Here is a 21,126-nt window from a genome sequence, read left to right on the forward strand (position 1 = left end):
CTTGTCTGAGCGCTGCCACCGACCTGAACCCCTAAACACCAGCCAGACCGAGCCAGACACCTCTCAGCGCTGAAGGGAGGGGTTTCAGACACCTACCAGCTTTACATGCCGAACACTCTTTTCTTCTGTCATCTTGAGAAGTGGCCCAAAATGAAGTTGGAAGAAACACAAGAGACGTGGACGAAGAACCTGAACCGAGCCGGGATACTGTAGCTATAGAGGACTCCCTTCTCCCCTCAAGTGTGCTCCACACGGCGCAGCGCAAAAAAAAAAAACATTTTAAAAAATACCAGCCCAGTGCGTTCAGTCAGTGAGGCTGCACCGCTCCGCTGGCGACAGCTCCCAGGCAGGCGGAATATTCAACTTTGGAAAAATGAGAGAGGGACGAGAGAGAGAGAGAGAGAGAGAGCGAGAGCAAGAGAGAGAGAGAGAGGGAGAGAGCGCAGGCAGACAATCACAGGAAAGCGGCTCCTCCTACCCTTACAATAGCCTAGAAAAAGAGGATTCAGCGCGTTCGATTGAACAGAGTTGAGCACGTTACCCCCAAATTGTAACGCACCGTAGTAACTCATTTAATGTGTACAGACTTCATACTACACGTCACTTGACTCAGTCGACACAGTTCATTGGATAATCCACTTTCAATCTGAGGGCGATAACAACTAGCATATCGACTTTATTGAATGAAGTTAACTCGTTACCGCCCAGAAAGAAGGGGTCAGACTCTGAGGTCACAAACGGTTGAATACACCTGTTATAGACCGGATGACAGCACTTTCTCGAGCTTGGATGATGAATGAATTAATGACCACAATCGCTCTTCATTTTCTTATTCTGGAAACTGATGCAACCCTGGGTAATAAAGCAGGCTTCAGATATTAAAAGTTCATTTGTATCAATAAGTAAAACAGGGAGGTAATACCATGTTCAACTGCAAAAAGGCCCAAAGGCACCAATTACAATATTCATAGATTTAAACTTGAGCAAAAGTGGTTTATAATAATGGTGATATCACACTTTAATTTCTTGGATTAATTACACGAATGTATGTGTGTGTGTGTGTGTGTGTGTGTGTGTGTGAGAGTGTGTGTGTGTGTGTGTGTGTGTGTGTGTGTGTGTGTGTGTGTGTGTGGAGTAATGCCTGTGGGTTTTACTGTGTGTGTAATACCCCTATACAACACAGTTTGTCTGTCACTAAACTGCAGTTCATATGCCCCCCCTCATATTCCTTTCATACATCTAGACTAGAGGATACCACACGTACTGGAGACACAGCACAACAAAACATCAGAGACTGACTAGAACTTTGTTTTGAGGAGGCGCTGCCTGTGTCTGCAGGTGTGTGCCCTGCTGCTTTGGCGTGTGTGTGTGTGTGTGTGTGTGTGTGTGTGTGCGTGTGTGAGAGCTTGGAATCGGTGCAGAGGTTAAGAGGTTTTGCAGAGATTTCCAGCAGACTGCTCTAGCCTGTTGTTGCTGCTCTCTGCCAGCCTGTCCTGCACTGCACCTGTCTGACCTAACTCTGCTTGTAATACCATTTCTTCCCAGTTCTCCGCTCTCTGCATTAGGACCACATGTGCTGTGCACAGGCGCCTCATCATAACAGACAGATGCAAAACGTATTCAGAGCAATGTAATATTGATGGAAATGTTAATGTTGGAAATGTTGAAAGAGCTACATCCCTGACAGTTTTAAGAGATCAAACGCAGTCAAATGAATGTACAGTGTAGAAACGATCAGTGGGTGTAACACAGCAGGTAGGCCTCTGCGGGTAAACAGCGCCAGACAAGGTGTGGCCTGACAAGCAGGTGCGCTCCACGACTATCAACAGCAGCCACCACATATCGTCTGAGAGCCTATCTCTTTATTCTAAGCTCACTGTTTACTATATTTACCTGTCTGTTTATATTGAATTTATCTACAAAACAAAGATGTCGTGCCTTTTCTGGTCTCTCCCCTTCTTTGCCAAACCCTGTCTTCATGTCTGCAGCAATGTCGGCCTCCCAGTGAGCAAATCATTCTACTGATCTGTTCTGCGCTGTGAGGTAGAATCTGTTTGTCATCTGTCTATCTGCGGCGCTTATCTTTCCTACCAAGTTTTCAATCAAGGTACTGGAGAATCTTGTGTCCGTGACACCAAGGTGGTGTTACCATACGAACAGGTATGATCACAGCACAACACCTATCATTTAAATTCAAGTCAAAGAAAGTGGATCCTAATTGCAGCTTTGAAACCAGCATGAAAAAGAAAAAAGAAATTCATAATTTTACAAACTGCAGTGGTTAGATTTGTTAAATTTTTTTCTCCATTCTTGGTGAACAATGCAACAGATTAATTTTTATAATATGCTACAGACTATAACTGTTGAATCCTGTCATATTTTCTGCATGTGATTCCAATTTGTCAAAAGAACATTTCTCCTGAGTTCAAGCTACAAGTGAATATTAAACTTTAATTCCCAGCGGAGGTATTTTGGATTTTAATAGGTCTTTTGCTCTTTGAGCCTGACAGAATGGTTACTTGATTGACTGCACATACATAGCCTGGATCCAGCCCCAGGCATCTATCAGCACTGTCTTCACTCAGACATCCTCACTGACCACATAGACATCTGAATTTTCGGGTTGTCGGTCATTTCCTCTGATGTCAGCTTCAGCGTCCAGCGCTCTAAATGAACTCAGCAATTTGTGGGCAGGACAGGACTGATGTATGTTTGCTCAGAGTGTGTGCAAAGCAGCTCTCTGCTGCTGCGCTGTGATTGGTCAGAGGATTGCTATTGACGTTGTGATAGTGGCCCATTTCATTTTATTTTTAATCAGACACTATATTTACTCAGTCTATAGCTTTGGCCACTAAGACTCATTTACTTCTGCACCACTAGCTGGCTAACATATTACACTCCCATGTGATTACAACAACTACAACAGCAAATATACCAGTGAAAAAAAATGGGTTACAGCCTCAGAATTTCACTGATAAAGCAAAGTCTGTGAGCTGCTTCAGATAGTCAGCTCAAGTCAGCTGTTACACTCACTTGACATACGCTCTTTACTGCGTAAAATGCACCCTTTTGATTATGGATGTGTACTTAAGCCGTCAGTGCTTTCCCAACTCTTTTGCTGCCATGCCTGCTGCCACACTGCTCATCTGAGAGCTATGCTACTTGCTGTCACTTGCTGCTAAGGCTGCTTCTCCTTTTCATATAGCATTTTAAAAGGCCCACAACCTGTAGGCTTTTAATCCATGTTCCCCTTGGGGAGAAGTTGTTATAGATGCTCCCCACTCCCTGCTGTGCTGAGTTTGCCGCTTCTTTGTGGGGAGTGATGAGAGCCTAGATGTCAAATATCAACACTAGACGAAGTCCTAATTTACATAATAGCCTAAACATTTCCCTGTTTGAATGAAGTTGGGAATAACTTGCACGCAATAGCTTCAATGGAACAAATTCATACATGAAAAGTTACTTGGTAAAAGATTTTACATTAACACATGTTGCTATAGGAAAAATGGTTTTATGTCAGTTGAGAGTTCAATCGTCTCATCTCACTGACATTACTGTACCTGCACTGTAAAGCTGTACCGAAGCAGCATTGTTTTGGTTTTATTTTTCTTATATAAAAAGGGTTGCCTTAGGAAACAACAGACGTGATGAAAAGTGTGATGAATACTTATCAAAGACAAAGGGTGACAGAATGAGGACAGGCTGGAGGACTCAGGCTGCTGTGGACAATAAACACACTGGCCACTGGAGACTTGGCCTCTCTATTGTGCGACTGTGGCCCAGGCATGGGGCACATTACATATCAAATTACCATCAGCGCCAGTACGTAACAATGTTTGCGTGTGCCTCTCTAACACACACACACACACACACACACACACACATACACACAGACACACTCACACACTTAGAAGTGCACACTTGCATGACAAATCACCAACACCACCAAACAGTATGTGTCCAGAGGAAATGCATCAGCTCCTCTTTTCCTCTTTCCTCTCCCAGCCCCCAGAACAGCGCTCATCAGGGACTTATTGTACAGCAGCAGTCTGTCTGTGTTCTGCAGCAACATGAAGTGATCGGGAAAAACACTCGCTGCAGAGACATACAAAAAAAATAAAAAAATAAAATAAAATCCATGTTCCCTTCAGAAGACAGGGATTTTTGGCCGAGCGCAGAAACCTCAATACAGTAATCCTGTTGTTAGTATTCTGTGCCTGCATGTATTTCTTACTATTCTGGTGTGTTTATATATACACTGCTCGGTAACTGTGGTGATTTTATTTCACTACATTTTTACTGAACTGTAATCATTATTTCTTTGATTACAATCACCCATTGTTAACCTAGCGAGGTGGCTGGGAAATGTGATACGGTGCTGTGAACATTTTGAGCCATCTCACTTTCATTTGGCAATAAATGTACCTAATCTAACAGCGCTTCACAGGGCAGAACAATAATAGCTTTGTAACTGAAACAACTTATGTATATTTTCTCCATTATTTCAGTGTGATGAAGTGCTGCAACTCTGTAGTAATTCAGTTTAAGGTATCATCTCGTCGTCCTTTTCCCAATTTATAACTGATCATGATGCGCAGATCAATAAAACATTCAGGGGGCATAAACAAAGAAGTTGCTGCGTGTGGCATCGCTTCATCAGGTTTCTATTAGTCTCGCCACCTCAAATTTGATATGTTCTGCCAATAGAGTCAGGCTGCAGACATTTGTTTTTAGCTACATAGACAAAAAAAAGCACAATTCATATGCAGCATCATAAATGCTGTCTGTATTGAGTATTAAAAAAAAAAAAAAGACCCCATCAGATCTTCAAAGCTTCTTCAAGTGGGGAGTTGTGGCTACTGTGGGTTGTTGAATGTTGCCATTTTAACTTTTATAGATCTGAGAGGGTGCGCTTAAAAACCTCTGATGGCCATAGTGATGTGTATATTTAGACAGTGAACAGGTCAGTCCGGTGTCACGTTGGGAGCAGGATCAGATCTATGGTTGGTATGAGGAAACAAGATTGGAGCTAGTAGTGTAAACCAAACTGAAGACATGCTGACCTTACTCTGATGAAACAACACTGTGTCCTGCGAACGCATGTGTGTGTGTGTGTGTGTGTGTGTGTGTGTGTGTGTGTGTGTGTGTGTGTGTGTGTGAATGTGTGTGTGTGTTTAGCAGAGGGAATGCCCAGACTTTCTTATCATAGTCGCATTTGCCTTTTTCACCGTCTGGCTCCACACCAAGACAGGATGGAGCCGAGCACAGGCTGTCCATGGACACAGAGCCAAATCCAAGGAGTTACTACTACTGTGTTTATTTCTGCTCAGATTTAAAAAAATGTCCACTTTCCACATGGACTAAAATATCTTCAAACAAATTGATCATTCTAACTGTATTTGACCTTTGCAGCGTCACTGTAAGCCTGGACTTTATAACATACATTGACAGGTATTTAAACAGAGATTTTAATAGCTTTTATAGCCTCTTAACACTAATCACCATAATTACAGTCGTTATCTACCCAGCACCACAATCTACACTCTAACTTATATTCGATAATATTGTGACATTATAGAATTCAGATGCATTTAGGGTACCACATTAGGATTAGCAAACCAAACACATGCACAAAATGAGCTCAAAGTCTGATGGGGACTAAAGCTTAAAACATGAAGTCAGTCTGTTCATTTTGGGAGGATCTTACTGTACAGTGGATGTATTTTATGGTTAACTATAATGTGTCACTGATATAGAAGCTTGAGTTATGCAAATATCTTGGCATCCGGGAGATACGCACTAAGAAGGAAACGATCAACGGAGCCAAAAGAGAAGATAAAAAAAATTAAAATGGAAAAAAAAACAAAAAAAAAAAACAGAAGGACATGCATATTTGTATAATGAATCAAGTGCACATTCAAAACAGCCAACACACATCAGCATATAACAGCAACACTACACTACAACAAGGATCATCTTTGTAAGTCAAAGCCAATGTTTTATGACAACGCTGTAACACTTATGTTACTTTATCTGACAGGCTTTCATATTAACATGACCGTCTGAAACCTTTAAAAGGAAATCTGGAGTCAAAGCCAGCTTTAAAAACTTATTTCCATAATGTCACGTTCATTTTTTCCGCTTGAGTAGCTGCCTGGCGTGGGAACATGCAGCTCGTTGTCAGCTGTCACAATCTGTGGGATCATTTTTTCCATCTAACGATGCAACAAGTTGAGTTTTGGTTGACTGAAATACTGGTGGCCTGGTAGAACTAGGCTGTATCACAGTTTAGCAGAGAGGCGTGAGGATGACTTGTGAGTATGTGTTGCCATTTGACTTCAGTTCTTAACAGTTAGTGGGTCCCACCCTATTACTTGGGTGCTGATGTTTACCATAAAGCCTTTAATATATGTATTTCATTTTATAGTGACCTACTGAACTGCAGAGGTGGATTTAAGAAGGTTCACTAAAAGAGTAGCATGAAGCAAGAGATATACAGAAAACAGCCCGTTTGCCTGAACCAGACTTCAAAGATGAGGGAGAGGGCAACATGTGGGAGTTAATTATTACAGTGCTACAATATCTTATGGCAGCCCGCAAGTGACTTACATCCATTCTTCCATCTGAAATACAAAAATCCAAACCTCTCTTAGAGCCAGCCAGTCAGAGGTCAGTCTTTATTATCTAAATAACTATATAAACTGTTGCTCATGAAGTTGGAATAAAATATTTTTTTTACCTCTTTCCATGAAATGATTGTGACAATGTGATTTATTCTTGACAGATAAAGTGTATATCTTCTCAAAACTTTAGTAGTCAATCTCTTCCAAAGTGATTACTGATGCATTTAAATAGGAATAAACAGAGGACTGTGTCTGAAAACTAAATTATTCAAATTTTATGGGCAACAGCGTATTTTAACATGAATAATTTAAGAGTTCGACTCTATATATGGAATCTTCATCTTCTTCTTCTTCATCTTTTTTGTTATTCAAGTGAATGTTTACAAATATTACTAATGTGATGAAACGTGCATGAAGAAAAAAAGTATTAAAAGTCTGGTCTATTTGAGAGTGATATCACTTTTGATTACATCACAGATCAGGCCTTAAAAGTTAATTTCAAATTAGAGTGGTGCTTAGTATTGGTCAATTATGCAGATAGGGTCAATTATATAAAATGAGAATCTCACATCCTCTGGGTATCAAGGACGTCGTTTACGATTACAGACACTTGGAACTGGCTCACTCACCTTATCTCTGTCACAGTGGATCAATACAGCCCTCCCACTAAGCACTTATAATTTCATATCCCCTATGGCAAAGACCTTTTGCTTCCTCTCAAGGCTTTGCTGCTAAAACCTGGGATTCTGCAGAGTAGTCGCAGCCTCAATAACACATAGCTCTACTGTGTTAAAACTGAATGGCTGACACGAAGGCAGGCTGCACCGAGGCCATTTTTGATGACAGATGAGTGGAGGAAAAGTGCTCAACATGGTGATCAGTCAATGTATATAGTACATGTGTACACACACTAATCACACACACACACTGACTCACACACACCACTCTGATGGCACTGGATTCACCATGAAGTCCCACAGTGAATATTTATTACATAATCCACAGCACAGCTGCAGCCCCAATGCAAAACAAACAAAACAATGAGAGTGACACCAAGTGAACTGAAATAATCAGATCTGACAGCACGGTGTGGGAATTAAAGCCTCACTGGTGTGGAGTGGATAACATTACTGGTTACTGGTTAACAAAGCGTGTATCCACGCTGCTACTGCAGCAAAAGGCAGGCAGCAGAAGTGGGAAAGGTAGAGAGCCTGAGAGGGAGACTGGAGACATAAAAAGCGAAAAAAAAAAAAAACACGGAGGAGGGATATGGAGAAATATGGGTCAGACAGAGAAAGACAGGGAAAGCTCAATGTAAATCAGGATGTGTAAACATGTACAGGCCTAATCTCATTATCCCTCGTCCTCCTGGGCCTATGATCAGATGCTTGATTAAAGCGGGAGATGAAAGAAGAGAGGTAGAGGACAGAGATGGAGGCAGAAGGGAGGATAGGAGATAGATTTAGTATCCTATAGAGGGGAAATAAATAGACTGAGAGACAGTATGGAGCAGGCATTATGTCCCAGCTACATGTTTATTATTATTGTACCTGGGGACTATATGGATGTGAGCCGAATGATATTTGAATAATAATGTGATAGACTGTGGGTACTGTAATCATAATTTCTTTTTCTACAAATGGATGATAAACATAAAATGATTAAAGCAACTTAAAAGCAACTACTTTTTAAGTGTATTTATCATCATTGACTACAGAGCGTACGCCAAGAACACAATGGTCATATCCAGATCAGAGTGGAACCTGAATTTCATCCACCCCCTGTCATTCCTGCCTTTCCCATTCTTCTTTCATCTAAGGACCATCTAGTCAGTGATGACCATTATTACATATTCATAGTTAAAGATCAAAGTGATGCTAATCAGCACGTCAAGTGAATTTCTACCTGTAAGAGAAGTGCCAATAAGAAGGAATCTACTGTAATATACAGTAGTAGTAGCAGTACTAGTAGTGGTAGTAAAACCATGATTTATGCATACGTTAGACCACAGGGATAAGCAACTGAAAACCCGCACAATCTTTCCCTCAATTTATAATTCATATTGAGCACTGATTGCATATCCTACTCACTTTCTTTAAATTGCATAATTCTTGGTTCAGCAGCAGATGACCTCAGGAATGAGTAAAGAGATGTCAGGCAACTTTGGGGTTGAGACATCTTCTCTTGACATGCACATTACGCCGTATCAAGCGGCCACCTCCGGGGCTGTAAAATGAAGCCAACGAGGGACTGCTGAAAACTTAGAATGGCTGCTTGAGGTTAGCGAGTCAATCCACATAGATTCCCATGTTAAATCTTTACAGCAGAAATAAACATGTTTACGGTGAAATTTATATAACTCACCCATTTAAATTTTATTAAAAGGCTTAAAGATACCCATGCACTGAAGTCTCAGCTCCACACTCGCACCCACTCGCGGGAGGTAAACGGATTGAGGCGCTGCCAAAAGATGGCGATAGCGGAGCAGCCCACTCTGAGCTTCAAAACCGCTCTTCAGGAACCTATGGGCGACGTCACAGAGGACACATCCATCTTTATTTACAGTCTATGCGCTGTATGTGGAAAGCCAAATATAATTTTGCTTTACCTGAGCAACTCCCTTTTGGCTGCTCTGAGTTACCTACCAGGTTGGGGTGTGGTCTTACTGATTCAGTGGAGCCTATGGAGCTTTGAGAGGAGGGCGTGATGAAGTAGCTGGAGGCTCCTTGGAAAGATATGTGTGTGAGCAAGTCATTTAGATGAAACCAACAAACCAATAATTCTGTAAAATGTACTGCTAATCAAAGTTGCCTGCATGAGCAAGCAAGGATAATGCCAACTTTCAAAACTCAGAGAAAGAAGCCGTTTGGTACAATGTTGTGTCAGGACACCAGCACCACAACCGTGCAGAAGTAGCAAAGCTTAAGTCATTTCCTGTTCTATCTTGATGGCCCAAACACTAATCTAACACCTCTTGTCGTTTTCTCACTTGCAGTCGAACAAACTTGCTGTGCAATCTTTAAGCTGACATTGCTGCAATGGATAAGAACTTTTAATGCTCTGTAAACATGTTTACTCATTTTCCTCAGTATTGTTGCTGGCTGTGAGACTTCATTCCCCTCCCTTTCTGTCTTTTGCTGCAATTTAATTTCATTGTACTACAGAAAAGAAAAGTGACGCCACACAGATACAAGCTCAACAATGATATCTTTATTTTATAAAGATTCTCAATCTGCTGGGTTATAGAGTGCAACAGAGGGCATTAGCATCAGCAGGCACATGTTTTTGCATTGTGCTATCTAGACTCCAGACATAGAAGTTAAAATGACATAAAAAAGACTGCAAATACACAAATACAGGTGCATGCTACCACTTACCGACCCTTCATTTCCCATGTGAGCCTCAGCAGACAAAGCTATGATAAAATAAGTACGTCTTGACTCTTTTTTCTCATTTAATTTACTTGAATCTGTGACAGCAGCAGAGCTTGTTTATTGAATCTCATTGGACTTCGGCTGACCTTTAAAGTTGCATTTACAACCCAGACGTTGCTCCTGAGTAGAATATTTCCCTTAAATATATATATTTTATTTTTTTATTTATTTATTTTTTAATGAGTATAAAATTGACAAAAAAATGAAATAAAGTGCCCCCAGTTATTGAGTGTGAGCCAACAATGCAGTGGCATTTCACACTTGAAACACTTTCTCAAACTGTTAGAGCAGACACCATGAAATAGCCTATAAAGTAAAAGTGTTGTCAAAACACAGACTGGTCTGCTCTAAAAACGGTGTGCAGAGCTGTTAAAGTGCTGTTACAGTAACTGTAGCCACATCAAATCACTTCAGGTGTTGGTAAAAATGTCTCCTTTTTCTCCTTGCCCACCCACCCATATCCTCTCTTCACCCTTTTGTCTTGATCTCCTTTTCTCCCTCTGTTCTGTAAAATCTTTCTTGACTTTTCTCCAATGTCTATGTATTAATATATACAGTGACTCAACCCTTTTGCTTATTCCCTGCCGATTCTCAGTTGTTCATTATTGCCTCTTGCTTATCACCCAGCTCATCCTAGTCCCCTCGTTCCTCTTTCCTCTCTCACCCCCTCTCCCCTTCTTCCTCCTCTTCCTCCTCCTCCTCCTCCTCACACAGAGGAACAGCAGAGCTCTTCATCAAGCAGACGTCAGGCATCTGTCAGAGTCCGGGCCAGTCTCGGTGTGATTGATTTTTGGCCCACCTGCGTCTTTCGTAATGACCAACTGTCAGATGTTTTACTGCCTGCACTGCCTCCTCTCTGTTGCTGCAGCATCCAGAGGCTAAATCTCTGAGCTCAGACCTACAGCGCATTATCTAACTTGTCTTCAGATAAGATTTATGTGAGTAAACCATACCATTAAAAACCTTTGTGATTGAAGGGGAGACAGGCTGGCTTGTCTCCCCTTCAATCACAAAGGTTTTTAAGGATGTTTTATTTTAAAGAAACAAGCACAATATCTCTTTTAACCTTGAAGTTTTCAATTATTCCCAGGCAATGAGGTTTGTGACAGAAGCTAATAAATGTCTGCTTGGATTTGTAAGCAGGGTGCCATGTTTTGATTTGGTCCGGTAACGGTTTGTAAAGCAGTTTGGAAGCTGAGACTATCTTGTGTGGAGTTACATGGTAACTCTTGAGCTCTGCTGCACACTGGAAGACTGGCAAGACATATTTCCTGTGTGGCAAAACAGTGTCTTTTTAACCAGAGACTCAGGGAAAAAATGTTTTGATTAGTTTGAAGAGAAGAAATGTAGGATTTACACCAAAAAACAAAATGCAAAAAGTGAATCTCTGTGTGGTATCTGTTTTCCTCAAGATCAAACTTCTTTTATAGACAAGAATGTTGCTTATTCTGCTCTTTGATCCATATATGTTCATGTGTGTGTGTGCGTGAGAGATATAGAGGGAGAGAGAGAGAGGACAGCCTGCTCACGTTGTAGCAAACTGATAAAAAACAAATCTAGCCTAAATATATGCGGACATCAATCCTGACTTGATTGGGAGCTGAAGCTGAACAAGACATTTAAATTTCACCTAAAGGGATAAAGTTCAATTGATTTTGTTGAGCGCACAAGATCTTACTTTTTCAACTGAGCCTTAGTGTGACTCCAAGACATCAGATGATGAAAACATGTCAGGAACACCTTCAAAAAAGTCTTTCATGTCCCGTGGCGGCCTCCAGACTGACTAAGGACATATAAGCGTAGCTTCAAACTGGAGGCAGAGTGAAAGAAGGGGGTCAATTGCTTCCCCTAGCCGCACTCACCTGGATGCCAAGCTTTCTGATCATCACCTGGAGTGGAGGTAAAGTCTGAAGATCTCACTCTGTCTCTACTTTCTGTGGCTGTTTGTCTCTGGTTGTCTTTCCTTCACTCTTTCCCCCCTTTATTTCTTTCCGTCCTGTCCTTCCCTCTCCCTCTTTCTCTCCATCTGCCTGGCTGGGACACCTGACTGCCCACAGAGAGCAGAGATGCAGCAGAAGGCATCTTTGAAAGCGAGCTCTGGCTACAAACCTTTCATCTAGTGCTATACCTGGCCAAGGCTGGCTGCAGGGTACCTCTGCTGTCAGAAGGCATACACCAGAGGAGGGAGGGAGGGAGGGAGGAAGAGACCAGAGGAGAGGATGGGAAATGGAATGCAATGAGCGGGAAAGACAAAAGTACAAAAAACAAAAAATGCCTATCTAGTATTAATTTATACTGTCGCCATCCTCGAAAAAGGAGGGAGGAAATGAAGATGAGTGAGACACAGACATCAGAGGGAAAAGAGGGAGAGCAGAGACGGGGGGAGCAAAACTAGAGCAGATGATGAGAGATGGAGAGACCCTTGTGGCTCATAGAAGACAGCCAATTTACAAAGCTCCTGCTAATGCAGCTACTTGAGTTTCCTGCTTTCACCTAAAGTATCACTGGAGAAGACAATATCCGTCACAAATCGCTGGAAGTGCTTAAGTCTGTTTAGGACGAGCACTTCTGCCCTATTGATTAGTAACTGCAGAGACACAACAGAGGAAAAAGACGTGCTACAAACACCCTGCACTGGATTGTAAAGTAAGGACATACAGTATGACATGCTTTTTACTCAGGCAGAATTTTTTTCGGTGAAAGGGCTGTAAACATTATGCCCAAGTACGGGAGTGCACTGAAATGACTGCTGTTCATTCAAAGCCAAGACTCAGTGCTGCCTCACGACATCACAACTTTCTACATTATCTCAGCAAGCCACTGCTTGGCCTATTGCATCTGCAGAGGAGTGTGCCTCCTTGACAGGCAAAGACTGAGTATTTGGAGAGTGTGTGATGTGCCTCGACAGGAGGTGTGCGAGTATGTGCGTGTGTGTGTTTGCATGTGTGTATTTTTGTGTGCCTATGTGTGTAAAACCCCTCCGAAAAAACCTCCTGCTGAAAACAGGCAGCATGCTTCTTTTGGTAAGGCACATAATAACTCAAAAGCCTCCCATTGACAGCGGTTGTCTATAGCCGTGAAAGACTGCGAGTTTGACAAATGGATTCTCTCACAGCTGTCTACCTGTGTAGGTTCTGCATGGGAAAATCAGGCAGGAATGCTGCAAGGCAGGTCTGTCCTCAGTCCTTAATGCCACGTCTGGGAACACAGACAAGGATCAGTGCCGAGTCAGACCATGTAGTTAAGACTGACAAAATGGTGTTTACCTCAGACATGGCCGGCCCCCTCATCTGTCTGGTGGATATTCGTCTTTTAAGTCAGCAGGTTTTTAAGAGTGTAATCTGTACTTTAGAGGCCATCATTAAAAGCAAACAATGCCTGCCAACAGGCAAAAGCCTGGCTTCAACGATTTTTAAATCTTCATCAATATTTTTTTGAGTTCGTCCCTCCTCCCCTTTTGTATCAAAGACAACCTTGATCAAGTACGTATTAAATGTAAATGCTTCACATCAAAGGCGAACAGTGTAACCATAGGAACCAAACCCTAGTTCATAAGAACAATATAGTGCTTTTTTTTTTTAGTCTGTAGTCCTCAATTAAGTCTTACAAGCCTTAGGGTGGAAACTAATAAACAGACAGCATATCACTGAGAATCAATATTGCATTAATTAACTAATACTACATATTACCGGATCCCCTCTGATGGGATGAGATAAAAAAGACAAACCTGGAAACCTTATTACAGATAAAGCTGCAACTATGAGCTGCATCATCCAAATGAGACGCTTTGTTTGAAATGAGAATAAAGAGATCCTCTGTTTTAGAAAAAAATATATATTTTGACCCATTTTCCTTCTTAAGAAATTATGTAAAATAGTCACTACAATAAGACAGAAAAACCCACTAAGCAAATGCCAAGCTATCAGGGCTATACAAACAGCTCAATCCATTTAAGGCCATTCTTTACCACCGCAGGAGTGTAAAGAACTAAAGCAACTGTTTACACAAGAGAACTGCAAAGCCACTCAACCTGTATATAATGAAGTCGACATGCTTCTTCCACACATATACAGAGAGCTTCCAGTGCATGGTACTCATCCACTGGAGGATGTTATGTGCTGTAAGCTTTTGTCAGGAGGATATGCAATGGGAAAAGCCAGTCGAGTTGTCTTAAAAGACAAGAGACCGAGGGAAGTGGGGTGGTGGGGGTGGGGCTGACAAGGCCCCGGACTTCGGCCATACAGTCCAACAAGTGCATTATGTTTCACTCAGTGGGAAGGTTTAGATGGCTGCCAGGCACCGCGTGAGGCTAATTGGCAGCTTAACAAAGCAAACCGTTTTAGACATGAATGAACGTATCCACTGATAACACACATCAGTGTTAACCAGTAATTAAAGTCAGTGTGGCTCTCAGCAGGTTTTGGTGCATCACATGTAGAATTTGGTTGTGTCCTCCCTCCCTTTTTATCCCTCATGTCCTCTACCTCCACTCACCTCACCGATTCCTTCTGCCATTTTAACACATGCTTCTTCTCTAATTCACTTATTTCATGGCTTTAATATGATGTGTATACAAGCATAGGTCACCAGCTAAGGAAACGGGAAGTGTGGCTTGCCACTCACTTCTCATAGATGTTCAAAATGAAGTTGGCAGGAAGCATTTCTTCAACAATAAAAAGTAGAAAAGCAAGCATGGGTATAAATTAATAAACAGGTATTGGTCTACAGTCTCCTACCACTTGGCTGGAATGGCAGAGAGGTGCTGCCAGAGATGCGAGTTGGGGTTGGAAGGGGAGAATCATGGGGAAGGATCCTGCAGAGTGGAGTTAAAAATAGAGCATGAAGAGTGGAGGAGGGGGAGGGGACGTACCTGTGGGCTCAGAGGCAGCCTAGTTAGCGATGAGCAGCACCGCTGTGGACGTTGATGGACTGGAGAGGGAGACAGCGACAGAGAGAGAGAGAGAGAAAGGGGAGGAGACCAAGAAAGATGGTGATAGGTATCGAGGGAGGGACAGAGAAAAATGAGAGAGAAAAAGGGGGATGAAGTAAGGTGAAAACCAGAGGACAGATAACAGGCAGAAAGAGGAGGAAAGGGGGAGGGATTGGGGAGAAGATAATGAGAAAACAAGTCAGATTAGCATGAAACCCCAAGTTTGAGTCAAAAAGAGACAATCATTTCACAGTAGGCTGCGGATGGGCGCAATGATTAGCAGTAGTCTGCGACAGATGCACATGCTGAACATACAAATGATGACACACAGGCGCACACACACATACACACACGCTGGGTGTTATATTGTGGCTGCGAGAAGTGGGGAGTCCATAAATAATCCCTCCAACAGAGACAACTATACAGAGACAATACAGCCATATGGAGAAACATATGTTTGTGTCATTTTGACTGCTACCTAAGAACTAGTCAATCAAACCACAATAAACCCAACTTCATCAGAAAGTTATTGACCGCCGTGCACTGATTTGGTCACCAGTTCTGATACGTCGCACTTCATAGAACATCTTTGATTTTATATTAGTTATAACAGCAGCTCAAATGAGATCTGTCGCCCCCAGAGAGGCCACGGTTAAATATTGACACCAGACGGCAGCCACACAGAGGTAACAGGAGCCAGTCAACAGGAAGAAGTGCCACCATGGAAAATCAGTGCATTGTTTACTGGAGGACCAGCCAGGTGCGGCGTTACTTCTTTGTCAGTGTGAAATAATCTGAGAAAACAGAACACATGGCCCGTCATTTGGTTCCTAATAAGCTTTTGTTCCCAGTCGGTTCAGGAGGGATTCCAGTGAGTCATCCATGATCGACAGAGAGGAAGAGACTTGGCAAGAAAGACTGAGCCGAGCAGCTGTATTGAAAATGCCTCCAGACTTCAAAGCTTAATACCTGGATACTGGAGATAATGTAGTAATCATGAAAAAATAAGAAAATGTTTGCATTGCTTGTGATTTTTTTCTGCTCATTCATATCGTACTTGGACTGTTGATGTCCATATTTAAAAGTAAAAAAAAAAAAAAAACCAATAATAGTCGGGTATATTAAAATACGTCTGCTTTGGTAAATTAGATGATTTTTTTACTGTTATTTATGACTCATCATGATTTTAATGTTAGACTGTGTTTTGAATTTGTTTCATGCTTTTTGTGGCACTAAGATAATGAGAATCAGAGTTGCCGGTTTCCCTCACAACATTTGTGTGATCGCTTAATTCACATTTTTCAATTAGGCTTATTTGCTGCACACTGAAAAATGAATTATGGTTGTAAATCAATCACTCTGAAAGCATTCATTAATTCTCAATACAGCTCATTATTTAGCATATTCACTAATTAACATGAGGTGTGCTAACAAAACCATGGTTAATTATATACAAAGTGGTTGCTTGCTGCCAATCTCTCCTCTCTCTGTCGTCCACCAACACTGTCTCTTAATCATCGATGCACATCAGTGTGCCATGACTCACCACAATAATTGCCTAATAAGAGACATGAGGACAACCGGCCTGTCAATGGACTGCAACAAATGTTCATCTCCCCTGAATGCCAAGTAAGTAAGTGGTCACCTTATCACATACAAAAGAGAGAAATAGAAAGAAAGCCAAAACCTCAGCTCTCCATTTAAATCCATTCTGTGCTCTTTTAGTTTACAGAGACACACTCACTGTGAAACCAACATTGAACATTGAACATCTGAACATTGAGGAAATGGAGGATACTCAAACCCCAGACAAATACATTCAAACACACAGTGTAGAAACTATGAAAAATGCATGTTTTAAAATATGAAGGTTTGAAGATTCACAATTAGCTCTAGCTTTCAGATAAACATCATTCTGATAGTGATCACTGGCACTGCACTCATTCTCCCCTCGCTCTGGATGTTTGTGTCAGTTAATGTCTTATTTCTAAATGTAAATGTGAGATCAGTGTCTGTACCAGCAAATATTAACCATCTGCCACAGCTAACGTAATGACAACGGAGAATGGTCTATTTATTCATCAGCTAACAGTCCTAAAGAGAAAATGTGACCGCTCAACGATGCACTAGATATCTGACAACCTTGTACAGACAACATGGATTAGAAAAGCATATGTTCCTCTAATATTCAAACAGTTCATAGTTCTTCTTTCGCCTTTAAAGATTATGATTGATGTAGTTTTTTAGGGACTAAGTTTCAAATTATACTAAACAGTTTAATCTCTAATAAGAAACTCAAAAAAGGTTCTGGTGTCAGAATAAAGCCCCGAGGTCAACTAACGTTCAAACACTGGAAACTCTTATGAACAGATTCCAGCAATGCATCTAGCATTTCTAAACATTTCTTTGTTTAATGATGCATTTTTCACATTCCCTGCCCAGCAGTAGACAATGTGATGTTTAGTTGTATCAGTTATTATCTGTTAATGGAATACTTTTCAGCTAAACCTCCACAACATACCTCAATTTTCAGCTTCCACATAGAGCGGCCAATTTGCACCTCGTTTGATGTTAAGAAATCCCATCAACACTTGCATCAACACCAGAATAAAATCCAATTTTGAACAATGTTTTTGTAAAGAGAATGTCTGATTTTATGTGTTGTTGCCACACAACGTGTGGCTAAAGGGCTATATTTAGACCTATCAACATGTCCACACACCCATCATGGACAAAGGTAAGAGGTTCACACACTCTCTGGGGGCTGCAGAAAGGTATTTTAGGTGATGTAGAAGTTTGCTAACTAAAACTGATACAGGTTAACAAGAAAATGAGATGAAAAAAAAAAAATAAAAGCATGTTTACACCAACGTTTTTATCAAAGATGCCCTTCACATGCGTCAGGACTGTACCCAGGTTAAATGGGATGGTTCTATAACAGGATAAAAATTATTCATAAAAAAATCCCGTCTCTCCTGGACAATCTATATGGTAATTTATATCATCACAAAGTACCTTCTGGAATGCATTATCGATTGACCAAATCCATCTACCAACCATTTTCCATCACTTATCCAGGGTCAGGTTGTGGTAGCAGCAGCCTATGCATGGTAGTCCAGACGTCCCTCTCCTCTGCAACATCCTCCAGCTCCCTCTGGGGGGATTCTGAGGCGTTCCCATGCCAGATGAGATATATAATCGCATCCAGGATTTTTCTGGCACATCCAACTGGTCTCCTACCTCACACCCTTCTAAGTCAGATGTGCCAGGAAACATGATGCATTGTTATCAGACCTCCTTAGCTGACTCCTTTTGATGCAAACTCTTTTTGTCCACTTTTTTCCCACATTCTGTTGGCAACTATCCAAAGTTTATGACCATAGGTGAGGGTTGGCACGTAAATGGAACAAAATATCATGAGCTTGGCCTTCAGGCTCAGCTCCCTCTTCAACACAAAGGGTACTTGCTGATGCCACACCAATCCTCTTGTCGACCTCACACTCCGTCTCACCCTAACTCGTGAACCAGTCCCCAAGACACTTGGGGCAGTGTCTCATTCCCAACCTCTAGGGAGCGGTCCACTGTAAAGAACCATGGCCTTAGACTTGCAGCTGCTGACTGTTACACCCTTGGTTTGCAAAATCGACCCAGTGCGTTCTGGTGGTCACGGTTTGATAAAGACAGCAGAACCACATCATTTGCTCTTTGCAAATGATGTGGTTCCCGGCATCACCTTGAGATCCTGTTCATAAAGATCAGACACAGAATCAGTGCCAGGGGGGGCAACCTAACATCCACTGAAAACATGAAACTTCCTGATGAGAATACAGACACAGTTGGACACTGCTTATATAAGGGATGAATGGCTGTTAGCAATGCCCCGGTACCCCACAATCCCATATAATCCCTGAAAAGACGCCCCCGTGGGACACAGACATAAGCCTTCTCCAAGTCCACAAAACACATGTAGGCGGGATGGATTAATGACATCTAACTAACAATGTAGAAATTGGGTGTACTATCCTTTAATCTTCACATTGTTTTTACAAGAGGAAACTATTTAGTCTGAGTGGAACATTCTGCTCCTCTGAATAGAAACAGGTGTGGCAGTGAAAAGCAGAGGTCAGCACATTCATACATTCGGTAGGACTCGTGATGCCAAAGAGGTCCCTCTCACTTCACAGGGAAACACTGTGTGTAACTTAGAAACAGGTTTGTCATCATCCACCTGCGAACAGCATAACAAAACGCCTTCCTCGCATGCTCACTCGCTCGCTCGCTCACCCCCCCCCCCCCTTCTTTCCTCTTCCACTTTAGTTTTCAACCGCTGCTGACAAAAAAATAACGGTATCAGCCCACAGTTTTCTTCCTGTGGGAGCCAGAAAAGGAAGATAATCAGGAGGACACCCAGAGAGAAATATCCAATCTGTGAATAAAAATAACTCAGGAATTCTGTCCCTCCCTTGCAGGCTGTAAATATGCTCTGGGAAGAGACAGGCAGTGATTTTGACTTGATGAGAGCAGACTGTCAGGATCCAGACGTCCCAGCTCAGCTTCTTGATTTATTTACTTCTGTCCCTTTTCCTGCTGAGAAAAAAAACTCTGTGTTCATGAGTGCAGCATGAGACAAAAAGTTGAAGGGATTCGTGTTGTTAAAAGCTCAGATGTAATAGCGCACAATGCAATTAATGAGCTAAAAAAATATGTTGTGTTTCCTGTCATTTGGCCACAGGTTACACTTGAATTTCACTTGTAGTCTGGCAGAGTTACTGCTTCAAAAGTCAAACTGGTGTCAGCGAATGGATGTTTTTTTCTTTCACATTAGCAGGAGATTATTGTGAAGAAATAAAGCCAACCATGTGTGAGCAACATGTGTTGAGCAGCAACGAGCCTTTGATGTGGATGAAAGGCCTTTAGAATTAAGATGATAGCATAACATTTCAAGAGAGTGTTTTTGTGAATCAGATCTCTCTGGTTCTGATAAGCGTGGATGTTAAGATTTTTATCAATCAAAAGTTTATTTATACAGTTCATCATTTGATTATTTAATGATGACAAGCCCAGCTCAGTTGGCAGAAACTCATTAACGAACCTACCCAGTATCATTTGTATTGATTTATAGCCCCAGCTGTGTGATAAGCTGAGCAGTGTTTTTCTTTTCCAGGACTCGCAGCCACTGTTTCCTGCTGGTGGCCACTGGGAACTGCTCAGAGCAACCACAGTCCTCTACACTGTTGGCTGCTGACCAACAGAACAAATTGCACAAATGCACCTTGACATTAGCTGTCCTTCACTTTGCCCTACCACATTCTTTGCACTGGCCTCGAGCCTGGAGGTGACAACTCTCTGGTCACAAACCCACTTAATACACGACAAATACCATTAAATATTCCAGCTCCTTATCTGTCTTGATCAAATTAAAATGGCTCCCTTTCTCGGCAATCGTAAATCAGCTATTAATATGCCAAAAGGGAGTATCACGTGCAGATAAATGTCAGCAGTGCAATGTACACAAGCTAATGAGTTTTGAACACGGCTGACACTGTTTGGCTCAAATAAAACACAAAGGACAAGAGTGATGACTAGTTCACTATATTCAATTATCCTCCGTGAGCAGAGGCTGTCGCTATGCTTGGTCAAGTCAACCTCCGGTGGGGCATCGTTTCATTTTTCAAATGAAGAGAGTAAATTAACTGTCAAGGCTTTGATGGAACAGACCAGAGAAAAAGCTACAAAGATTATCAATATTCTTCAAGATAAGTACTGTTCTGACGTATTTTCTTCACTTCCCCACCAACTTAAAATATGGTTGATATCAGATAATATGTTTTCTCCATCTTTTTTTTGGGTGCCACAATGTCAAAAGAGTTCAGCTATAGCATTTATTTTCTTCTTGGGAAACACAAAAAAACTTTTCAAGTCTTGGGGCGACCATTTTATGGGAAAGGGTGTTACCTCTTCCACAATTAGCTCAGCACACATAACGTCAGTGCTCATTATCAGCTACACCACAACACACAGGGGCCACTTTGTATCGCCAGGGAAACGCTCACACATCCTTGCCCCTGTTTCCTGGTATGAACTCACTTGCAACAGAATACAAACATTGTACGTCAACCCCTCACCATTTTCCCAGCGT

General features: G+C 41.8%; 1 protein-coding gene across 4 annotated transcripts in view; it reads right to left on the reverse strand.

Annotated features, from left to right (window-relative positions):
* The window catches only part of mid2 (midline 2), a 141,913-nt gene that overhangs the window by 93,810 nt on the left and 26,977 nt on the right, over positions 1-21,126 (reverse strand). For 2 of the 4 annotated variants that reach the window (XM_023411126.2, XM_023411130.2), the window contains exon 2: positions 14,928-14,986. The exons of 1 other annotated variant lie outside the window; for it this stretch is intronic. The gene's annotated coding sequence lies outside the window, so the exon portion shown is untranslated. Of the gene's footprint in view, positions 1-96; positions 396-14,927; positions 14,987-21,126 lie in introns of those variants that run through there. One more of the 4 variants, XM_023411127.2, reaches the window with a different exon arrangement.

Source organism: Seriola lalandi, unplaced genomic scaffold, assembly GCF_002814215.2.
Source record: "Seriola lalandi dorsalis isolate HSWRI2012SDOR001 ecotype SW California unplaced genomic scaffold, Sedor1 jcf7180002054451, whole genome shotgun sequence".
Taxonomy (NCBI): Eukaryota; Metazoa; Chordata; class Actinopteri; order Carangiformes; family Carangidae; genus Seriola; species Seriola lalandi.